General features: G+C 50.1%; 1 protein-coding gene across 1 annotated transcript in view; it reads left to right on the plus strand.

Annotated features, from left to right (window-relative positions):
* DHX37 (DEAH-box helicase 37) overlaps positions 1-21,830 on the plus strand; it is a 520,920-nt gene that overhangs the window by 32,403 nt on the left and 466,687 nt on the right. The gene's annotated exons all lie outside the window — the stretch shown is intronic.

Genomic DNA, 21,830 nt, shown 5'->3' on the forward strand with positions numbered 1-21,830 from the left:
TTTTCTAGGGTTCAGGGTAGCCCTTAAATACTAAATTTAAGGGCGTGTTTAGGTCTGGGGGGTTAGTAGCCAATGGCTACTAGCCCTGAGGGTGGGTACACCCTCTTTATGCCTCCTCCCAAGGGGAGGGGGTCACAATCCTAACCCTATTGGGGGAATCCTCCATCTGCAAGATGGAGGATTTCTAAAAGTTAGAGTCACCTCAGCTCAGGACACCTTAGGGGCTGTCCTGACTGGCCAGTGACTCCTCCTTGTTATTCTCATTATTTTCTCCGGCCTTGCCGCCAAAAGTGGGGGCCGGGCCGGAGGGGGCGGGCAACTCCACTAGCTGGAGTGTCCTGCTGGGTTGGCACAAAGGAGGTGAGCCTTTGAGGCTCACCGCCAGGTGTGACAATTCCTGCCTGGGAGAGGTGTTAGCATCTCCACCCAGTGCAGGCTTTGTTACTGGCCTCAGAGTGACAAAGGCACTCTCCCCATGGGGCCAGCAACATGTCTCGGTTTGTGGCAGGCTGCTAAAACTAGTCAGCCTACACAGATAGTCGGTTAAGTTTCAGGGGGCGCCTCTAAGGTGCCCTCTGGGGTGTATTTTACAATAAAATGTACACTGGCATCAGTGTGCATTTATTGTGCTGAGAAGTTTGATACCAAACTTCCCAGTTTTCAGTGTAGCCATTATGGTGCTGTGGAGTTCGTGTTTGACAGACTCCCAGACCATATACTCTTATGGCTACCCTGCACTTACAATGTCTAAGGTTTTGTTTAGACACTGTAGGGGTACCATGCTCATGCACTGGTACCCTCACCTATGGTATAGTGCACCCTGCCTTAGGGCTGTAAGGCCTGCTAGAGGGGTGTCTTACCTATACTGCATAGGCAGTGAGAGGCTGGCATGGCACCCTGAGGGGAGTGCCATGTCGACTTACTCGTTTTGTCCTCACTAGCACACACAAGCTGGTAAGCAGTGTGTCTGTGCTGAGTGAGAGGTCTCCAGGGTGGCATAAGACATGCTGCAGCCCTTAGAGACCTTCCTTGGCATCAGGGCCCTTGGTACTAGAGGTACCAGTTACAAGGGACTTATCTGGATGCCAGGGTCTGCCAATTGGGGATACAAAAGTACAGGTTAGGGAAAGAACACTGGTGCTGGGGCCTGGTTAGCAGGCCTCAGCACACTTTCAATTGTAAACATAGCATCAGCAAAGGCAAAAAGTCAGGGGGCAACCATGCCAAGGAGGCATTTCCTTACACAACCCCCCCCCAAACGAAAGAGGATGAGACTAACCTTTCCCAAGAGAGTCTTCATTTTCTAAGTGGAAGAACCTGGAAAGGCCATCTGCATTGGCATGGGCAGTCCCAGGTCTGTGTTCCACTATAAAGTCCATTCCCTGTAGGGAGATGGACCACCTCAACAGTTTAGGATTTTCACCTTTCATTTGCATCAGCCATTTGAGAGGTCTGTGGTCAGTTTGAACTAGGAAGTGAGTCCCAAAGAGGTATGGTCTCAGCTTCTTCAGGGACCAAACCACAGCAAAGGCCTCCCTCTCAATGGCACTCCAACGCTGCTCCCTGGGGAGTAACCTCCTGCTAATGAAAGCAACAGGCTGGTCAAGGCCATCATCATTTGTTTGGGACAAAACTGCCCCTATCCCATGTTCAGAGGCATCAGTCTGCACAATGAACTGCTTAGAATAATCTGGAGCTTTGAGAACTGGTGCTGAGCACATTGCCTGTTTCAGGGTGTCAAAGGCCTGTTGGCAGTCCACAGTCCAGTTTACTTTCTTGGGCATTTTCTTGGAGGTGAGTTCAGTGAGGGCTGTCACAATGGATCCATATCCCTTCACAAACCTCCTGTAATACCCAGTCAAGCCAAGGAATGCCCTGACTTGAGTCTGGGTTTTTGGAGCTACCCAGTCCAGAATAGTCTGGATCTTGGGTTGGAGTGGCTGAACTTGGCCTCCACCTACAAGGTGTCCCAAGTAAACCACAGTTCCCTGCCCTATCTGGCATTTGGATGCCTTGATAGAGAGGCCTGCAGATTGCAGAGCCTTCAAAACCTTCCTCAGGTGGACCAGGTGATCCTGCCAGGTGGAGCTAAAGACAGCAATATCATCAAGATAAGCTGTGCTAAAGGACTCCAAGCCAGCAAGGACTTGATTCACCAACCTTTGGAAGGTGGCAGGGGCATTCTTTAAACCAAAGGGCATAACAGTAAACTGATAATGCCCATCAGGTGTGGAGAATGCTGTCTTTTCTTTTGCTCCAGGTGCCATTTTTATTTGCCAGTACCCTGCTGTCAAGTCAAAGGTACTTAGAAATTTGGCAGCACCTAATTTATCAATGAGCTCATCAGCTCTTGGAATTGGATGAGCATCTGTCTTGGTGACAGAATTGAGCCCTCTGTAGTCCACACAAAACCTCATCTCTTTCTTTCCATCTTTGGTGTGAGGTTTGGGGACTAAGACCACTGGGCTAGCCCAGGGGCTGTCAGAGCGCTCAATGACTCCCAATTCCAGCATCTTGTGGACTTCCACCTTGATGCTTTCTTTAACATGGTCAGATTGTCTAAAGATTTTGTTCTTGACAGGCATGCTGTCTCCTGTGTCCACATCATGGGTACACAGGGGTGTCTGACCAGGGGTTAGGGAGAAAAGCTCAGGAAACTGTTGTAGGACTCTCCTACAATCAGCCTGCTGTTGGCCAGAGAGGGTGTCTGAGTAGATCACTCCATCTACTGTGCCATCTCTTGGGTCTGATGACAGAAGATCAGGGAGAGGTTCACTCTCTGCCTCCTGATCCTCATCTGTTACCATCAACAGATTCACATCAGCCCTGTCATGGAAGAGCTTAAGGCGGTTCACATGGATTACCCTCTTAGGGCTCCTGCTTGTGCCCAGGTCCACCAGGTAGGTGACCTGACTCTTCCTTTCTAGCACTGGGTAAGGGCCACTCCATTTGTCCTGGAGTGCCCTGGGAGCCACAGGCTCCAGAACCCAGACTTTCTGCCCTGGTTGGAACTCAACCAGTGCAGCCTTTTGGTCATACCAAAACTTCTGGAGCTGTTGGCTGGCCTCAAGGTTTTTGGTTGCCTTTTCCATGTACTCTGCCATTCTAGAGCGAAGGCCAAGTACATAGTCCACTATGTCCTGTTTAGGCTCATGGAGAGGTCTCTCCCAGCCTTCTTTAACAAGGGCAAGTGGTCCCCTTACAGGATGACCAAACAGAAGTTCAAAGGGTGAGAACCCTACTCCCTTCTGTGGTACCTCCCTGTAAGCGAAAAGCAGACATGGCAGGAGGACATCCCATCTCCTTTTGAGTTTTTCTGGGAGCCCCATGATCATGCCTTTTAATGTCTTGTTGAATCTCTCAACTAAGCCATTAGTTTGTGGATGGTAAGGTGTAGTGAATTTATAAGTCACTCCACACTCATTCCACATGTGCTTTAGGTATGCTGACATGAAGTTGGTACCTCTGTCAGACACCACCTCCTTAGGGAAACCCACTCTGGTAAAGATACCAATGAGGGCCTTGGCTACTGCAGGGGCAGTAGTCGACCTAAGGGGAATAGCTTCAGGATACCTGGTAGCATGATCCACTACTACCAGGATATACATATTTCCTGAGGCTGTGGGAGGTTCTAGTGGACCAACTATGTCCACACCCACTCTTTCAAAGGGCACCCCCACCACTGGAAGTGGAATGAGGGGGGCCTTTGGATGCCCACCTGTCTTACCACTGGCTTGACAGGTGGGGCAGGAGAGGCAAAACTCCTTAACCATGCTGGACATATTGGGCCAGTAGAAGTGGTTGACTAACCTCTCCCACGTCTTGGTTTGTCCCAAATGTCCAGCAAGGGGAATGTCATGGGCCAATGTTAGGATGAACTCTCTGAACAGCTGAGGCACTACCACTCTCCTAGTGGCACCAGGTTTGGGGTCTCTGGCCTCAGTGTACAGGAGCCCATCTTCCCAATAGACCCTATGTGTTCCATTTTTCTTGCCTTTGGACTCTTCAGCAGCTTGCTGCCTAAGGCCTTCAAGAGAGGGACAGGTTTCTTGTCCCTTACACAGCTCTTCCCTTGAGGGTCCCCCTGGGCCTAAGAGCTCAACCTGATAAGGTTCAAGCTCCAAAGGCTCAGTTCCCTCAGAGGGCAGAACTTCTTCCTGAGAAGAGAGGTTCCCTTTCTTTTGCTGTGTTGCAGTTGGTTTCCCAACTGACTTTCCTGTTCTCTTGGTAGGCTGGGCCATTTTTCCAGACTCCAGCTCTACTTTTTCACCCTGCGCCTTGCATTGTGCTCTTGTTTTCACACACACCAGTTCAGGGATACCCAGCATTGCTGCATGGGTTTTTAGCTCTACCTCAGCCCATGCTGAGGACTCCAGGTCATTTCCAAGCAGACAGTCCACTGGGATATTTGAGGAGACCACCACCTGTTTCAGGCCATTGACCCCTCCCCATTCTAAAGTAACCATTGCCATGGGATGTACTTTTCTCTGATTGTCAGCGTTGGTGACTGTGTAAGTTTTTCCAGTCAGGTATTGGCCAGGGGAAACCAGTTTCTCTGTCACCATGGTGACACTGGCACCTGTATCCCTCAGGCCCTCTATTCTAGTCCCATTAATTAAGAGTTGCTGTCTGTATTTTTGCATGTTAGGCGGCCAGACAGCTAGTGTGGCTAAATCCACCCCACCCTCAGAAACTAGAGTAGCTTCAGTGTGGACCCTGATTTGCTCTGGGCACACTGTTGATCCCACTTGGAGACTAGCCATACCAGTGTTACCTGGATGGGAGTTTGGAGTGGAACCTTTCTTGGGACAGGCCTTGTCTCCAGTTTGGTGTCCATGCTGTTTACAGCTATGACACCAGGCCTTTTTGGGATCAAAGTTTTTACCCTTGTACCCATTGTTTTGTGAAGAGGCTCTGGGCCCACCCTCCTGTGCAGGTTTTTGGGGGCCTGTAGAAGACTCTTTACTATTTTTAATTTTGGTTGTCTCATCACCCTTCTGCTGGGGAGTCTTTGTGACCCCTTTCTTTTGGTCACCCCCTGTTGAAGTCTTGGACACCCTTGTCTTGACCCAATGGTCCGCCTTCTTTCCCAATTCTTGGGGAGAAATTGGTCCTAGGTCTACCAGATGCTGATGCAGTTTATCATTGAAACAATTACTTAACAGGTGTTCTTTCACAAATAAATTGTACAGCCCATCATAATTACTTACACCACTGCCTTGAATCCAACCATCTAGTGTTTTCACTGAGTAGTCAACAAAGTCAACCCAGGTCTGCCTCGAGGATTTTTGAGCCCCCCTGAACCTAATCCTGTACTCCTCAGTGGAGAATCCAAAGCCCTCAATCAGGGTACCCTTCATGAGGTCATAGGATTCTGCATCTTGTCCAGAGAGTGTGAGGAGTCTATCCCTACACTTTCCTGTGAACATTTCCCAAAGGAGAGCACCCCAGTGAGATCTGTTCACTTTTCTGGTTACACAAGCCCTCTCAAAAGCTGTGAACCATTTGGTGATGTCATCACCATCTTCATATTTAGTTACAATCCCTTTAGGGATTTTCAACATGTCAGGAGAATCTCTGACCCTATTTATGTTGCTGCCACCATTGATGGGTCCTAGGCCCATCTCTTGTCTTTCCCTCTCTATGGCTAGGATCTGTCTTTCCAAAGCCAATCTTTTGGCCATCCTGGCTAACTGGATGTCCTCTTCACTGGAGTTATCCTCAGTGATTTCAGAGTTGTTGGTCCCTCCTGTGAGGGAACCAGCATCTCTGACTATTATTTGTGGAGTCAGGGCTTGAGAAGCCCTGCTCTCCCTAAGTAGGACTGGAGGGGGGGAATTTCCCTCCAAGTCACTATCTTCATCCTCTGAGTTGCCATCCTCAGAGGGGTTGGCCTTTTCAAACTCTGCCAAAAGCTCCTGGAGCTGTACTTTGGTAGGTTTGGGGCCCATTGCTATTTTCTTTAGTTTACAGAGTGACCTTAGCTCTCTCATCTGTAGATGGAGGTAAGGTGTGGTGTCGAGTTCCACCACATTCACATCTGTGCTAGACATTATGCTTCTAAAAGTTGGAATACTTTTTAAGAAACTAAAACTGGTTCTAGAATCTAATTCAAACTTTTACAAACTTTTAAACTCTAAAAGAAATGCTAAACAGGATCTAACACAAGGCCCTAGCAGGTCTTTTAAGAATTTAGAAAACTTTTCAAATTGCAAAAATCAATTTCTAATGACAATTTTGGAATTTGTCGTGTGATCAGGTATTGGCTGAGTAGTCCAGCAAATGCAAAGTCTTGTACCCCACCGCTGATCCACCAATGTAGGAAGTTGGCTCTGTATGTGCTATTTCAAAGTAAGGAATAGCATGCACAGAGTCCAAGGGTTCCCCTTAGAGGTAAAATAGTGGTAAAAATAGATAATACTAATGCTCTATTTTGGGGTAGTGTGGTCGAGCAGTAGGCTTATCCAAGGAGTAGTGTTAAGCATTTGTTGTACTTACACATAGACAATAAATGAGGTACACACACTCAGAGACAAATCCAGCCAATAGGTTTTTATATAGAAAAATATCTTTTCTTAGTTTATTTTAAGAACCACAGGTTCAAATTCTACATGCAATATCTCATTCGAAAGGTATTGCAGGTAAGTACTTTAGGAACTTCAAATCATCAAAATTGCATGTATACTTTTCAAGTTATTGACAAATAGCTGTTTTAAAAGTGGACACTTAGTGCAATTTTCACAGTTCCTGGGGGAGGTAAGTTTTTGTTAGTTTTACCAGGTAAGTAGGACACTTACAGGGTTCAGTTCTTGGTCCAAGGTAGCCCACCGTTGGGGGTTCAGAGCAACCCCAAAGTCACCACACCAGCAGCTCAGGGCCGGTCAGGTGCAGAGTTCAAAGTGGTGCCCAAAACACATAGGCTAGAATGGAGAGAAGGGGGTGCCCCGGTTCCGGTCTGCTTGCAGGTAAGTACCCGCGTCTTCGGGGGGCAGACCAGGGGGGTTTTGTAGGGCACCGGGGGGGACACAAGTCCACACAGAAATTTCACCCTCAGCAGCGCGGGGGCGGCCGGGTGCAGTGTAGGAACAGGCGTCGGGTTCGCAATGTTAGTCTATGAGAGATCTCGGGATCTCTTCAGCGCTGCAGGCAGGCAAGGGGGGGATTCCTCGGGGAAACCTCCACTTGGGTAAGGGAGAGGGACTCCTGGGGGTCACTTCTCCAGTGAAAGTCCGGTCCTTCAGGTCCTGGGGGCTGCGGGTGCAGGGTCTCTCCCAGGCGTCGGGATTTTAGGTTCAAAGAGTCGCGGTCAGGGGAAGCCTCGGGATTCCCTCTGCAGGCGGCGCTGTGGGGGCTCAGGGGGGACAGGTTTTTGTACTCACAGTCTTAGAATAGTCCTGGGGTCCCTCCTGAGGTGTTGGATCGCCACCAGCCGAGTCGGGGTCGCCGGGTGCAGTGTTGCAAGTCTCACGCTTCTTGCGGGGAGCTTGCAGGGATCTTTAAAGTTGCTGGAAACAAAGTTGCAGCTTTTCTTGGAGCAGGTCCGCTGTCCTCGGGAGTTTCTTGTCTTTTCGAAGCAGGGGCAGTCCTCAGAGGATGTCGAGGTCGCTGGTCCCTTCGGAAGGCGTCGCTGGAGCAGGATCTTTGGAAGGCAGGAGACAGGCCGGTGAGTTTCTGGAGCCAAGGCAGTTGTCGTCTTCTGGTCTTCCGCTGCAGGGGTTTTCAGCTGGGCAGTCCTTCTTCTTGTTGCAGGAATCTAATTTTCTAGGGTTCAGGGTAGCCCTTAAATACTAAATTTAAGGGCGTGTTTAGGTCTGGGGGGTTAGTAGCCAATGGCTACTAGCCCTGAGGGTGGGTACACCCTCTTTATGCCTCCTCCCAAGGGGAGGGGGTCACAATCCTAACCCTATTGGGGGAATCCTCCATCTGCAAGATGGAGGATTTCTAAAAGTTAGAGTCACCTCAGCTCAGGACACCTTAGGGGCTGTCCTGACTGGCCAGTGACTCCTCCTTGTTATTCTCATTATTTTCTCCGGCCTTGCCGCCAAAAGTGGGGGCCGGGCCGGAGGGGGCGGGCAACTCCACTAGCTGGAGTGTCCTGCTGGGTTGGCACAAAGGAGGTGAGCCTTTGAGGCTCACCGCCAGGTGTGACAATTCCTGCCTGGGAGAGGTGTTAGCATCTCCACCCAGTGCAGGCTTTGTTACTGGCCTCAGAGTGACAAAGGCACTCTCCCCATGGGGCCAGCAACATGTCTCGGTTTGTGGCAGGCTGCTAAAACTAGTCAGCCTACACAGATAGTCGGTTAAGTTTCAGGGGGCGCCTCTAAGGTGCCCTCTGGGGTGTATTTTACAATAAAATGTACACTGGCATCAGTGTGCATTTATTGTGCTGAGAAGTTTGATACCAAACTTCCCAGTTTTCAGTGTAGCCATTATGGTGCTGTGGAGTTCGTGTTTGACAGACTCCCAGACCATATACTCTTATGGCTACCCTGCACTTACAATGTCTAAGGTTTTGTTTAGACACTGTAGGGGTACCATGCTCATGCACTGGTACCCTCACCTATGGTATAGTGCACCCTGCCTTAGGGCTGTAAGGCCTGCTAGAGGGGTGTCTTACCTATACTGCATAGGCAGTGAGAGGCTGGCATGGCACCCTGAGGGGAGTGCCATGTCGACTTACTCGTTTTGTCCTCACTAGCACACACAAGCTGGTAAGCAGTGTGTCTGTGCTGAGTGAGAGGTCTCCAGGGTGGCATAAGACATGCTGCAGCCCTTAGAGACCTTCCTTGGCATCAGGGCCCTTGGTACTAGAGGTACCAGTTACAAGGGACTTATCTGGATGCCAGGGTCTGCCAATTGGGGATACAAAAGTACAGGTTAGGGAAAGAACACTGGTGCTGGGGCCTGGTTAGCAGGCCTCAGCACACTTTCAATTGTAAACATAGCATCAGCAAAGGCAAAAAGTCAGGGGGCAACCATGCCAAGGAGGCATTTCCTTACACAACCCCCCCCCAAACGAAAGAGGATGAGACTAACCTTTCCCAAGAGAGTCTTCATTTTCTAAGTGGAAGAACCTGGAAAGGCCATCTGCATTGGCATGGGCAGTCCCAGGTCTGTGTTCCACTATAAAGTCCATTCCCTGTAGGGAGATGGACCACCTCAACAGTTTAGGATTTTCACCTTTCATTTGCATCAGCCATTTGAGAGGTCTGTGGTCAGTTTGAACTAGGAAGTGAGTCCCAAAGAGGTATGGTCTCAGCTTCTTCAGGGACCAAACCACAGCAAAGGCCTCCCTCTCAATGGCACTCCAACGCTGCTCCCTGGGGAGTAACCTCCTGCTAATGAAAGCAACAGGCTGGTCAAGGCCATCATCATTTGTTTGGGACAAAACTGCCCCTATCCCATGTTCAGAGGCATCAGTCTGCACAATGAACTGCTTAGAATAATCTGGAGCTTTGAGAACTGGTGCTGAGCACATTGCCTGTTTCAGGGTGTCAAAGGCCTGTTGGCAGTCCACAGTCCAGTTTACTTTCTTGGGCATTTTCTTGGAGGTGAGTTCAGTGAGGGCTGTCACAATGGATCCATATCCCTTCACAAACCTCCTGTAATACCCAGTCAAGCCAAGGAATGCCCTGACTTGAGTCTGGGTTTTTGGAGCTACCCAGTCCAGAATAGTCTGGATCTTGGGTTGGAGTGGCTGAACTTGGCCTCCACCTACAAGGTGTCCCAAGTAAACCACAGTTCCCTGCCCTATCTGGCATTTGGATGCCTTGATAGAGAGGCCTGCAGATTGCAGAGCCTTCAAAACCTTCCTCAGGTGGACCAGGTGATCCTGCCAGGTGGAGCTAAAGACAGCAATATCATCAAGATAAGCTGTGCTAAAGGACTCCAAGCCAGCAAGGACTTGATTCACCAACCTTTGGAAGGTGGCAGGGGCATTCTTTAAACCAAAGGGCATAACAGTAAACTGATAATGCCCATCAGGTGTGGAGAATGCTGTCTTTTCTTTTGCTCCAGGTGCCATTTTTATTTGCCAGTACCCTGCTGTCAAGTCAAAGGTACTTAGAAATTTGGCAGCACCTAATTTATCAATGAGCTCATCAGCTCTTGGAATTGGATGAGCATCTGTCTTGGTGACAGAATTGAGCCCTCTGTAGTCCACACAAAACCTCATCTCTTTCTTTCCATCTTTGGTGTGAGGTTTGGGGACTAAGACCACTGGGCTAGCCCAGGGGCTGTCAGAGCGCTCAATGACTCCCAATTCCAGCATCTTGTGGACTTCCACCTTGATGCTTTCTTTAACATGGTCAGATTGTCTAAAGATTTTGTTCTTGACAGGCATGCTGTCTCCTGTGTCCACATCATGGGTACACAGGGGTGTCTGACCAGGGGTTAGGGAGAAAAGCTCAGGAAACTGTTGTAGGACTCTCCTACAATCAGCCTGCTGTTGGCCAGAGAGGGTGTCTGAGTAGATCACTCCATCTACTGTGCCATCTCTTGGGTCTGATGACAGAAGATCAGGGAGAGGTTCACTCTCTGCCTCCTGATCCTCATCTGTTACCATCAACAGATTCACATCAGCCCTGTCATGGAAGAGCTTAAGGCGGTTCACATGGATTACCCTCTTAGGGCTCCTGCTTGTGCCCAGGTCCACCAGGTAGGTGACCTGACTCTTCCTTTCTAGCACTGGGTAAGGGCCACTCCATTTGTCCTGGAGTGCCCTGGGAGCCACAGGCTCCAGAACCCAGACTTTCTGCCCTGGTTGGAACTCAACCAGTGCAGCCTTTTGGTCATACCAAAACTTCTGGAGCTGTTGGCTGGCCTCAAGGTTTTTGGTTGCCTTTTCCATGTACTCTGCCATTCTAGAGCGAAGGCCAAGTACATAGTCCACTATGTCCTGTTTAGGCTCATGGAGAGGTCTCTCCCAGCCTTCTTTAACAAGGGCAAGTTGTCCCCTTACAGGATGACCAAACAGAAGTTCAAAGGGTGAGAACCCTACTCCCTTCTGTGGTACCTCCCTGTAAGCGAAAAGCAGACATGGCAGGAGGACATCCCATCTCCTTTTGAGTTTTTCTGGGAGCCCCATGATCATGCCTTTTAATGTCTTGTTGAATCTCTCAACTAAGCCATTAGTTTGTGGATGGTAAGGTGTAGTGAATTTATAAGTCACTCCACACTCATTCCACATGTGCTTTAGGTATGCTGACATGAAGTTGGTACCTCTGTCAGACACCACCTCCTTAGGGAAACCCACTCTGGTAAAGATACCAATGAGGGCCTTGGCTACTGCAGGGGCAGTAGTCGACCTAAGGGGAATAGCTTCAGGATACCTGGTAGCATGATCCACTACTACCAGGATATACATATTTCCTGAGGCTGTGGGAGGTTCTAGTGGACCAACTATGTCCACACCCACTCTTTCAAAGGGCACCCCCACCACTGGAAGTGGAATGAGGGGGGCCTTTGGATGCCCACCTGTCTTACCACTGGCTTGACAGGTGGGGCAGGAGAGGCAAAACTCCTTAACCATGCTGGACATATTGGGCCAGTAGAAGTGGTTGACTAACCTCTCCCACGTCTTGGTTTGTCCCAAATGTCCAGCAAGGGGAATGTCATGGGCCAATGTTAGGATGAACTCTCTGAACAGCTGAGGCACTACCACTCTCCTAGTGGCACCAGGTTTGGGGTCTCTGGCCTCAGTGTACAGGAGCCCATCTTCCCAATAGACCCTATGTGTTCCATTTTTCTTGCCTTTGGACTCTTCAGCAGCTTGCTGCCTAAGGCCTTCAAGAGAGGGACAGGTTTCTTGTCCCTTACACAGCTCTTCCCTTGAGGGTCCCCCTGGGCCTAAGAGCTCAACCTGATAAGGTTCAAGCTCCAAAGGCTCAGTTCCCTCAGAGGGCAGAACTTCTTCCTGAGAAGAGAGGTTCCCTTTCTTTTGCTGTGTTGCAGTTGGTTTCCCAACTGACTTTCCTGTTCTCTTGGTAGGCTGGGCCATTTTTCCAGACTCCAGCTCTACTTTTTCACCCTGCGCCTTGCATTGTGCTCTTGTTTTCACACACACCAGTTCAGGGATACCCAGCATTGCTGCATGGGTTTTTAGCTCTACCTCAGCCCATGCTGAGGACTCCAGGTCATTTCCAAGCAGACAGTCCACTGGGATATTTGAGGAGACCACCACCTGTTTCAGGCCATTGACCCCTCCCCATTCTAAAGTAACCATTGCCATGGGATGTACTTTTCTCTGATTGTCAGCGTTGGTGACTGTGTAAGTTTTTCCAGTCAGGTATTGGCCAGGGGAAACCAGTTTCTCTGTCACCATGGTGACACTGGCACCTGTATCCCTCAGGCCCTCTATTCTAGTCCCATTAATTAAGAGTTGCTGTCTGTATTTTTGCATGTTAGGCGGCCAGACAGCTAGTGTGGCTAAATCCACCCCACCCTCAGAAACTAGAGTAGCTTCAGTGTGGACCCTGATTTGCTCTGGGCACACTGTTGATCCCACTTGGAGACTAGCCATACCAGTGTTACCTGGATGGGAGTTTGGAGTGGAACCTTTCTTGGGACAGGCCTTGTCTCCAGTTTGGTGTCCATGCTGTTTACAGCTATGACACCAGGCCTTTTTGGGATCAAAGTTTTTACCCTTGTACCCATTGTTTTGTGAAGAGGCTCTGGGCCCACCCTCCTGTGCAGGTTTTTGGGGGCCTGTAGAAGACTCTTTACTATTTTTAATTTTGGTTGTCTCATCACCCTTCTGCTGGGGAGTCTTTGTGACCCCTTTCTTTTGGTCACCCCCTGTTGAAGTCTTGGACACCCTTGTCTTGACCCAATGGTCCGCCTTCTTTCCCAATTCTTGGGGAGAAATTGGTCCTAGGTCTACCAGATGCTGATGCAGTTTATCATTGAAACAATTACTTAACAGGTGTTCTTTCACAAATAAATTGTACAGCCCATCATAATTACTTACACCACTGCCTTGAATCCAACCATCTAGTGTTTTCACTGAGTAGTCAACAAAGTCAACCCAGGTCTGGTTCGAGGATTTTTGAGCCCCCCTGTACCTAATCCTGTACTCCTCAGTGGAGAATCCAAAGCCCTCAATCAGGGTACCCTTCATGAGGTCATAGGATTCTGCATCTTGTCCAGAGAGTGTGAGGAGTCTATCCCTACACTTTCCTGTGAACATTTCCCAAAGGAGAGCACCCCAGTGAGATCTGTTCACTTTTCTGGTTACACAAGCCCTCTCAAAAGCTGTGAACCATTTGGTGATGTCATCACCATCTTCATATTTAGTTACAATCCCTTTAGGGATTTTCAACATGTCAGGAGAATCTCTGACCCTATTTATGTTGCTGCCACCATTGATGGGTCCTAGGCCCATCTCTTGTCTTTCCCTCTCTATGGCTAGGATCTGTCTTTCCAAAGCCAATCTTTTGGCCATCCTGGCTAACTGGATGTCCTCTTCACTGGAGTTATCCTCAGTGATTTCAGAGTTGTTGGTCCCTCCTGTGAGGGAACCAGCATCTCTGACTATTATTTGTGGAGTCAGGGCTTGAGAAGCCCTGCTCTCCCTAAGTAGGACTGGAGGGGGGGAATTTCCCTCCAAGTCACTATCTTCATCCTCTGAGTTGCCATCCTCAGAGGGGTAGGCCTTTTCAAACTCTGCCAAAAGCTCCTGGAGCTGTACTTTGGTAGGTTTGGGGCCCATTGCTATTTTCTTTAGTTTACAGAGTGACCTTAGCTCTCTCATCTGTAGATGGAGGTAAGGTGTGGTGTCGAGTTCCACCACATTCACATCTGTGCTAGACATTATGCTTCTAAAAGTTGGAATACTTTTTAAGAAACTAAAACTGGTTCTAGAATCTAATTCAAACTTTTACAAACTTTTAAACTCTAAAAGAAATGCTAAACAGGATCTAACACAAGGCCCTAGCAGGTCTTTTAAGAATTTAGAAAACTTTTCAAATTGCAAAAATCAATTTCTAATGACAATTTTGGAATTTGTCGTGTGATCAGGTATTGGCTGAGTAGTCCAGCAAATGCAAAGTCTTGTACCCCACCGCTGATCCACCAATGTAGGAAGTTGGCTCTGTATGTGCTATTTCAAAGTAAGGAATAGCATGCACAGAGTCCAAGGGTTCCCCTTAGAGGTAAAATAGTGGTAAAAATAGATAATACTAATGCTCTATTTTGGGGTAGTGTGGTCGAGCAGTAGGCTTATCCAAGGAGTAGTGTTAAGCATTTGTTGTACTTACACATAGACAATAAATGAGGTACACACACTCAGAGACAAATCCAGCCAATAGGTTTTTATATAGAAAAATATCTTTTCTTAGTTTATTTTAAGAACCACAGGTTCAAATTCTACATGCAATATCTCATTCGAAAGGTATTGCAGGTAAGTACTTTAGGAACTTCAAATCATCAAAATTGCATGTATACTTTTCAAGTTATTGACAAATAGCTGTTTTAAAAGTGGACACTTAGTGCAATTTTCACAGTTCCTGGGGGAGGTAAGTTTTTGTTAGTTTTACCAGGTAAGTAGGACACTTACAGGGTTCAGTTCTTGGTCCAAGGTAGCCCACCGTTGGGGGTTCAGAGCAACCCCAAAGTCACCACACCAGCAGCTCAGGGCCGGTCAGGTGCAGAGTTCAAAGTGGTGCCCAAAACACATAGGCTAGAATGGAGAGAAGGGGGTGCCCCGGTTCCGGTCTGCTTGCAGGTAAGTACCCGCGTCTTCGGGGGGCAGACCAGGGGGGTTTTGTAGGGCACCAGGGGGGACACAAGTCCACACAGAAATTTCACCCTCAGCAGCGCGGGGGCGGCCGGGTGCAGTGTAGGAACAGGCGTCGGGTTCGCAATGTTAGTCTATGAGAGATCTCGGGATCTCTTCAGCGCTGCAGGCAGGCAAGGGGGGGATTCCTCGGGGAAACCTCCACTTGGGTAAGGGAGAGGGACTCCTGGGGGTCACTTCTCCAGTGAAAGTCCGGTCCTTCAGGTCCTGGGGGCTGCGGGTGCAGGGTCTCTCCCAGGCGTCGGGATTTTAGGTTCAAAGAGTCGCGGTCAGGGGAAGCCTCGGGATTCCCTCTGCAGGCGGCGCTGTGGGGGCTCAGGGGGGACAGGTTTTTGTACTCACAGTCTTAGAATAGTCCTGGGGTCCCTCCTGAGGTGTTGGATCGCCACCAGCCGAGTCGGGGTCGCCGGGTGCAGTGTTGCAAGTCTCACGCTTCTTGCGGGGAGCTTGCAGGGATCTTTAAAGTTGCTGGAAACAAAGTTGCAGCTTTTCTTGGAGCAGGTCCGCTGTCCTCGGGAGTTTCTTGTCTTTTCGAAGCAGGGGCAGTCCTCAGAGGATGTCGAGGTCGCTGGTCCCTTCGGAAGGCGTCGCTGGAGCAGGATCTTTGGAAGGCAGGAGACAGGCCGGTGAGTTTCTGGAGCCAAGGCAGTTGTCGTCTTCTGGTCTTCCGCTGCAGGGGTTTTCAGCTGGGCAGTCCTTCTTCTTGTTGCAGGAATCTAATTTTCTAGGGTTCAGGGTAGCCCTTAAATACTAAATTTAAGGGCGTGTTTAGGTCTGGGGGGTTAGTAGCCAATGGCTACTAGCCCTGAGGGTGGGTACACCCTCTTTATGCCTCCTCCCAAGGGGAGGGGGTCACAATCCTAACCCTATTGGGGGAATCCTCCATCTGCAAGATGGAGGATTTCTAAAAGTTAGAGTCACCTCAGCTCAGGACACCTTAGGGGCTGTCCTGACTGGCCAGTGACTCCTCCTTGTTATTCTCATTATTTTCTCCGGCCTTGCCGCCAAAAGTGGGGGCCGGGCCGGAGGGGGCGGGCAACTCCACTAGCTGGAGTGTCCTGCTGGGTTGGCACAAAGGAGGTGAGCCTTTGAGGCTCACCGCCAGGTGTGACAATTCCTGCCTGGGAGAGGTGTTAGCATCTCCACCCAGTGCAGGCTTTGTTACTGGCCTCAGAGTGACAAAGGCACTCTCCCCATGGGGCCAGCAACATGTCTCGGTTTGTGGCAGGCTGCTAAAACTAGTCAGCCTACACAGATAGTCGGTTAAGTTTCAGGGGGCGCCTCTAAGGTGCCCTCTGGGGTGTATTTTACAATAAAATGTACACTGGCATCAGTGTGCATTTATTGTGCTGAGAAGTTTGATACCAAACTTCCCAGTTTTCAGTGTAGCCATTATGGTGCTGTGGAGTTCGTGTTTGACAGACTCCCAGACCATATACTCTTATGGCTACCCTGCACTTACAATGTCTAAGGTTTTGTTTAGACACTGTAGGGGTACCATGCTCATGCACTGGTACCCTCACCTATGGTATAGTGCACCCTGCCTTAGGGCTGTAAGGCCTGCTAGAGGGGTGTCTTACCTATACTGCATAGGCAGTGAGAGGCTGGCATGGCACCCTGAGGGGAGTGCCATGTCGACTTACTCGTTTTGTCCTCACTAGCACACACAAGCTGGTAAGCAGTGTGTCTGTGCTGAGTGAGAGGTCTCCAGGGTGGCATAAGACATGCTGCAGCCCTTAGAGACCTTCCTTGGCATCAGGGCCCTTGGTACTAGAGGTACCAGTTACAAGGGACTTATCTGGATGCCAGGGTCTGCCAATTGGGGATACAAAAGTACAGGTTAGGGAAAGAACACTGGTGCTGGGGCCTGGTTAGCAGGCCTCAGCACACTTTCAATTGTAAACATAGCATCAGCAAAGGCAAAAAGTCAGGGGGCAACCATGCCAAGGAGGCATTTCCTTACACCAGGCCTAAACCATCCCTTTTTATACATGTAAGGCACCCCTAGGGTAGGCCCTAGGTAGTCCCATGGGCAGGGTGCAATGTATGTTAAAGTTGGGATATGTACTGATGTGTTTTACATGTCCTAACAGTGAAATACTGCCACATTCTAGGATGCCCTCCTCCCCTGTCACGCACGTGCTCTAGGATGCCCTACCCCCCCCCCTGCCATGCCTGCACTCTAGGATGCCCTCTTCCCCTGCCACGCCTGCACTCTAGGATGCCCTCCTCCCCTGCCACGCCTGCACTCTAGGGAGCCCTTCTCCCTTGCCACGCCTGCACTCAAGGATGCTGCCCTCCTCCCCTGCCACACCCTGCACTCTAGGATGCCCTCCTTCCCTGCCACCCCTGCACTCTAGGATGCCCTCCTTCCCTGAAATCCCTGCACTCTAGGATGTCCTCCTCCCCTGCCACGCCTGCACTCTAGGATGCCCCCCTCTCCTGCCACACCTGCACTCTAGGATGCCGTAATCCCCCCCCTGCCACACCTGCACTCTAGGATGCCCTCCTCCCCTACCATACCTGCACTGTAGGATGCCCTCCTCCCCAGCTATGCCTGCAATCTAGGATGCCCTAATCCCCCCTGCCACGCCTGCACTCTAGGATGCCCTAATCCCCCCTGCCACGCCTGCACTCTAGGATTCCCTAATCCCCCCTGCCACGTCTGCACTCTAGGATGCCCTCCTCCCCTGCCATGCCTGCATCCCAGTATTCCCTCCTTCCTTGCCACGCCTGCACTCTAGGATCCCCTCCTCCCCTGCCACATCTGCACCCCAGGATGCCGCCCGCCCCTGCCACGTCTGCAATCTAGGATCGCACCCTCCCTTGCCAACCCTGCACTCTAGCATGCCCTCCTCCCCTGCCATGCCTGCACTCTAGGATGCCCTCATCCCCCTTGCACTCTAGGATGCCCTAATTCCCCTTGCCACGCCTGCACTCTAGGATGCCCTAATTCCCCTTGCCACGCCTGCACTCTAGGATGCCCTCCTCCCCTGCCACGCCTGCATTCTAGGATGCCCTAATCCCCCCTGCCACGCCTGAACTCTAGGATGCCCTCCTCCCCTGCCACGCCTGCACTCTAGGATCCCCACCTCCCCTGCCACGCCTGCACTCTAGGATGCTCTCCTCCCCGCCACGCCTGCACTCTAGGATGCCCTCCTCCCCTGCCACACTTGCACCCCAGAATGCCCTAATCCCCCCTGCAATGCCTGCACTCTAGGAAGTCCTCCACGCCTGAACTCAAGGATGCCCTCCTCCCCTGTCACTTTAGGATCCCTCCTTCCCCGTCACACCTGCACTCAAGCATGCCCGCCTCCCCTGCTACCCCTCCACTCTAGGGTGTCGTCCTAACCTGCCACGCTTGCCCTCTAGGATTCCTCCCCCGTCTGTCCTCTCTCTGGAGTCCTGTCTATTGCCTGTATTGTCTGAGTGCCATGAGCCCTGCAACCCTGTCACCTTATACTTCTCAGTGTCCACATTATTTTCTTGAGCCCCACTGTTCCTTATTCATTGAAGATGCCAAACTTCTTCCTTTCTCACTGTTGTGGTACCTGCCCAAGTCTTCTGCATATCCTCTCCTTACCATTCTTGGATAAGCTGGGAGCGAAAGCCATGTGTAATATCAAAATATTGCAAATAACTCATGGTGTGTATTATTGTAGTACAGAGCGCCAATTCCACCAAGGGCTTCTTGGCACTGAAGGGCTCTGAGAACGTAAAGCGGTGCAAAAGAGAAAGAAGGCCGCAAGAATAGATTAGATCATCAACTAGTCATTCCTCTGAGGATAGGAGCCGTCACGAAGAAAGTACGACCTCCTTCGCTCATCGTCATGAATTTAGAGACTATCGGATTCATGCAACTTTCATGTCTTAAGTGTTCATCAGCATAGAAGCAAAACTGAGCGAGGATGGATATCATTGTGCAGTGCAGAGGGAACTGAACTCTAATCTTAATATGCAGCCAATGAGGTCTTTACAACACAGCAGTGGTATTTGTTCCACTGTGAATGTTTGATCCTAGGCAGATGCCGTGTTCTTGAGCCTTAGCTTTTTGAGCAAATTTATGCGCGAAAGTAAAAGCTGGCACCATAAAGCAGCACGAAGGTCGGTCTGGCCAGAAAGTGCCATTTTACATGAAGAGTATTGGTGTAGTCTTGCAGTAGGGGTAAGGGGGAGTGTAAATTCTCACAAACTCAGGGTGAAAAAAATAAGATGAACTGTGTTGGTTCTTGGTCAAACCAAAATGGAGTCTGGACACTGTGTTTTTGGGCGAGTTTCTGGCTGTGTCGGGTGTTGCACATTCCAGTTGGCCAACAGGTGGTTTTGAGTCCTCAGCGTTAAATCTCAAAGACCAACAGTTGGTTGCATAAAAGGTTTAGGTCACAATATGTTGGATGATACATTTTAATATAAACTGAAAATATACATATTCGTGTCGCATATAAGGTTGCTTATAGTGTGAACTCCTGAAGAGTGGGTGCGAATTTACTGGAGAAATAAGTGTTAAAGTGTAAGAAATGCAATCTGTAGGAAGTTGGCTCTGTATGTGCTATTTCAAAGTAAGGAATAGCATGCACAGAGTCCAAGGGTTCCCCTTAGAGGTAAAATAGTGGTAAAAATAGATAATACTAATGCTCTATTTTGTGGTAGTGTGGTCGAGCAGTAGGCTTATCCAAGGAGTAGTGTTAAGCATTTGTTGTACATACACATAGACAATAAATGAGGTACACACACTCAGAGACAAATCCAGCCAATAGGTTTTTATATAGAAAAATATCTTTTCTTAGTTTATTTTAAGAACCACAGGTTCAAATTCTACATATAATATCTCATTCGAAAGGTATTGCAGGTAAGTACTTTAGGAACTTCAAATCATCAAAATTGCATGTATACTTTTCAAGTTATTGACAAATAGCTGTTTTAAAAGTGGACACTTAGTGCAATTTTCACAGTTCCTGGGGGAGGTAAGTTTTTGTTAGTTTTACCAGGTAAGTAAGACACTTACAGGGTTCAGTTCTTGGTCCAAGGTAGCCCACCGTTGGGGGTTCAGAGCAACCCCAAAGTCACCACACCAGCAGCTCAGGGCCGGTCAGGTGCAGAGTTCAAAGTGGTGCCCAAAACACATAGGCTAGAATGGAGAGAAGGGGGTGCCCCGGTTCCGGTCTGCTTGCAGGTAAGTACCCGCGTCTTCGGAGGGCAGACCAGGGGGGTTTTGTAGGGCACCGGGGGGGACACGAGTCCACACAGAAATTTCACCCTCAGCGGCGCGGGGGCGGCCGGGTGCAGTGTAGAAACAAGCGTCGGGTTCGCAGTGTTAGTCTAGGAGAGATCTCGGGATCTCTTCAGCGCTGCAGGCAGGCAAGGGGGGGGTTCCTCGGGGAAACCTCCACTTGGGCAAGGGAGAGGGACTCCTGGGGGTCACTTCTCCAGTGAAAGTCCGGTCCTTCAGGTCCTGGGGGCTGCGGGTGCAGGGTCTCTCCCAGGCGTCGGGACTTTAGATTCAAAGAGTCGCGGTCAGGGGAAGCCTCGGGATTCCCTCTGCAGGCGGCGCTGTGGGGGCTCAGGGGGGACAGGTTTTGGTACTCACAGTATCAGAGTAGTCCTGGGGTCCCTCCTGAGGTGTCGGGTCTCCACCAGCCGAGTCGGGGTCGCCGGGTGCAGTGTTGCAAGTCTCACGCTTCTTGCGGGGAGCTCGCAGGGTTCTTTAAAGCTGCTGGAAACAAAGTTGCAGCTTTTCTTGGAGCAGGTCCGCTGTCCTCGGGAGTTTCTTGTCTTTTCGAAGCAGGGGCAGTCCTCAGAGGATGTCGAGGTCGCTGGTCCCTTCGGAAGGCGTCGCTGGAGCAGGATCTTTGGAAGGCAGGAGACAGGCCGGTGAGTTTCTGGAGCCAAGGCAGTTGTCGTCTTCTGGTCTTCCGCTGCAGGGGTTTTCAGCTGGGCAGTCCTTCTTCTTGTAGTTGCAGGAATCTAATTTTCTAGGGTTCAGGGTAGCCCTTAAATACTAAATTTAAGGGCGTGTTTAGGTCTGGGGGGTTAGTAGCCAATGGCTACTAGCCCTGAGGGTGGGTACACCCTCTTTGTGCCTCCTCCCAAGGGGAGGGGGTCACAATCCTAACCCTATTGGGGGAATCCTCCATCTGCAAGATGGAGGATTTCTAAAAGTTAGAGTCACCTCAGCTCAGGACACCTTAGGGGCTGTCCTGACTGGCCAGTGACTCCTCCTTGTTATTCTCATTATTTTCTCCGGCCTTGCCGCCAAAAGTGGGGCCTGGCCGGAGGGGGCGGGCAACTCCACTAGCTGGAGTGTCCTGCTGGGTTGGCACAAAGGAGGTGAGCCTTTGAGGCTCACCGCCAGGTGTGACAATTCCTGCCTGGGAGAGGTGTTAGCATCTCCACCCAGTGCAGGCTTTGTTACTGGCCTCAGAGTGACAAAGGCACTCTCCCCATGGGGCCAGCAACATGTCTCGGTTTGCGGCAGGCTGCTAAAACTAGTCAGCCTACACAGATAGTCGGTTAAGTTTCAGGGGGCACCTCTAAGGTGCCCTCTGTGGTGTATTTTACAATAAAATGTACACTGGCATCAGTGTGCATTTATTGTGCTGAGAAGTTTGATACCAAACTTCCCAGTTTTCAGTGTAGCCATTATGGTGCTGTGGAGTTCGTGTTTGACAGACTCCCAGACCATATACTCTTATGGCTACCCTGCACTTACAATGTCTAAGGTTTTGTTTAGACACTGTAGGGGTACCATGCTCATGCACTGGTACCCTCACCTATGGTATAGTGCACCCTGCCTTAGGGCTGTAAGGCCTGCTAGAGGGGTGTCTTACCTATACTGCATAGGCAGTGAGAGGCTGGCATGGCACCCTGAGGGGAGTGCCATGTCGACTTACTCGTTTTGTCCTCACTAGCACACACAAGCTGGTAAGCAGTGTGTCTGTGCTGAGTGAGAGGTCTCCAGGGTGGCATAAGACATGCTGCAGCCCTTAGAGACCTTCCTTGGCATCAGGGCCCTTGGTACTAGAAGTACCAGTTACAA

This window comes from Pleurodeles waltl, chromosome 11 (genome assembly GCF_031143425.1).
Source record: "Pleurodeles waltl isolate 20211129_DDA chromosome 11, aPleWal1.hap1.20221129, whole genome shotgun sequence".
Lineage (NCBI taxonomy): Eukaryota > Metazoa > Chordata > Amphibia > Caudata > Salamandridae > Pleurodeles > Pleurodeles waltl.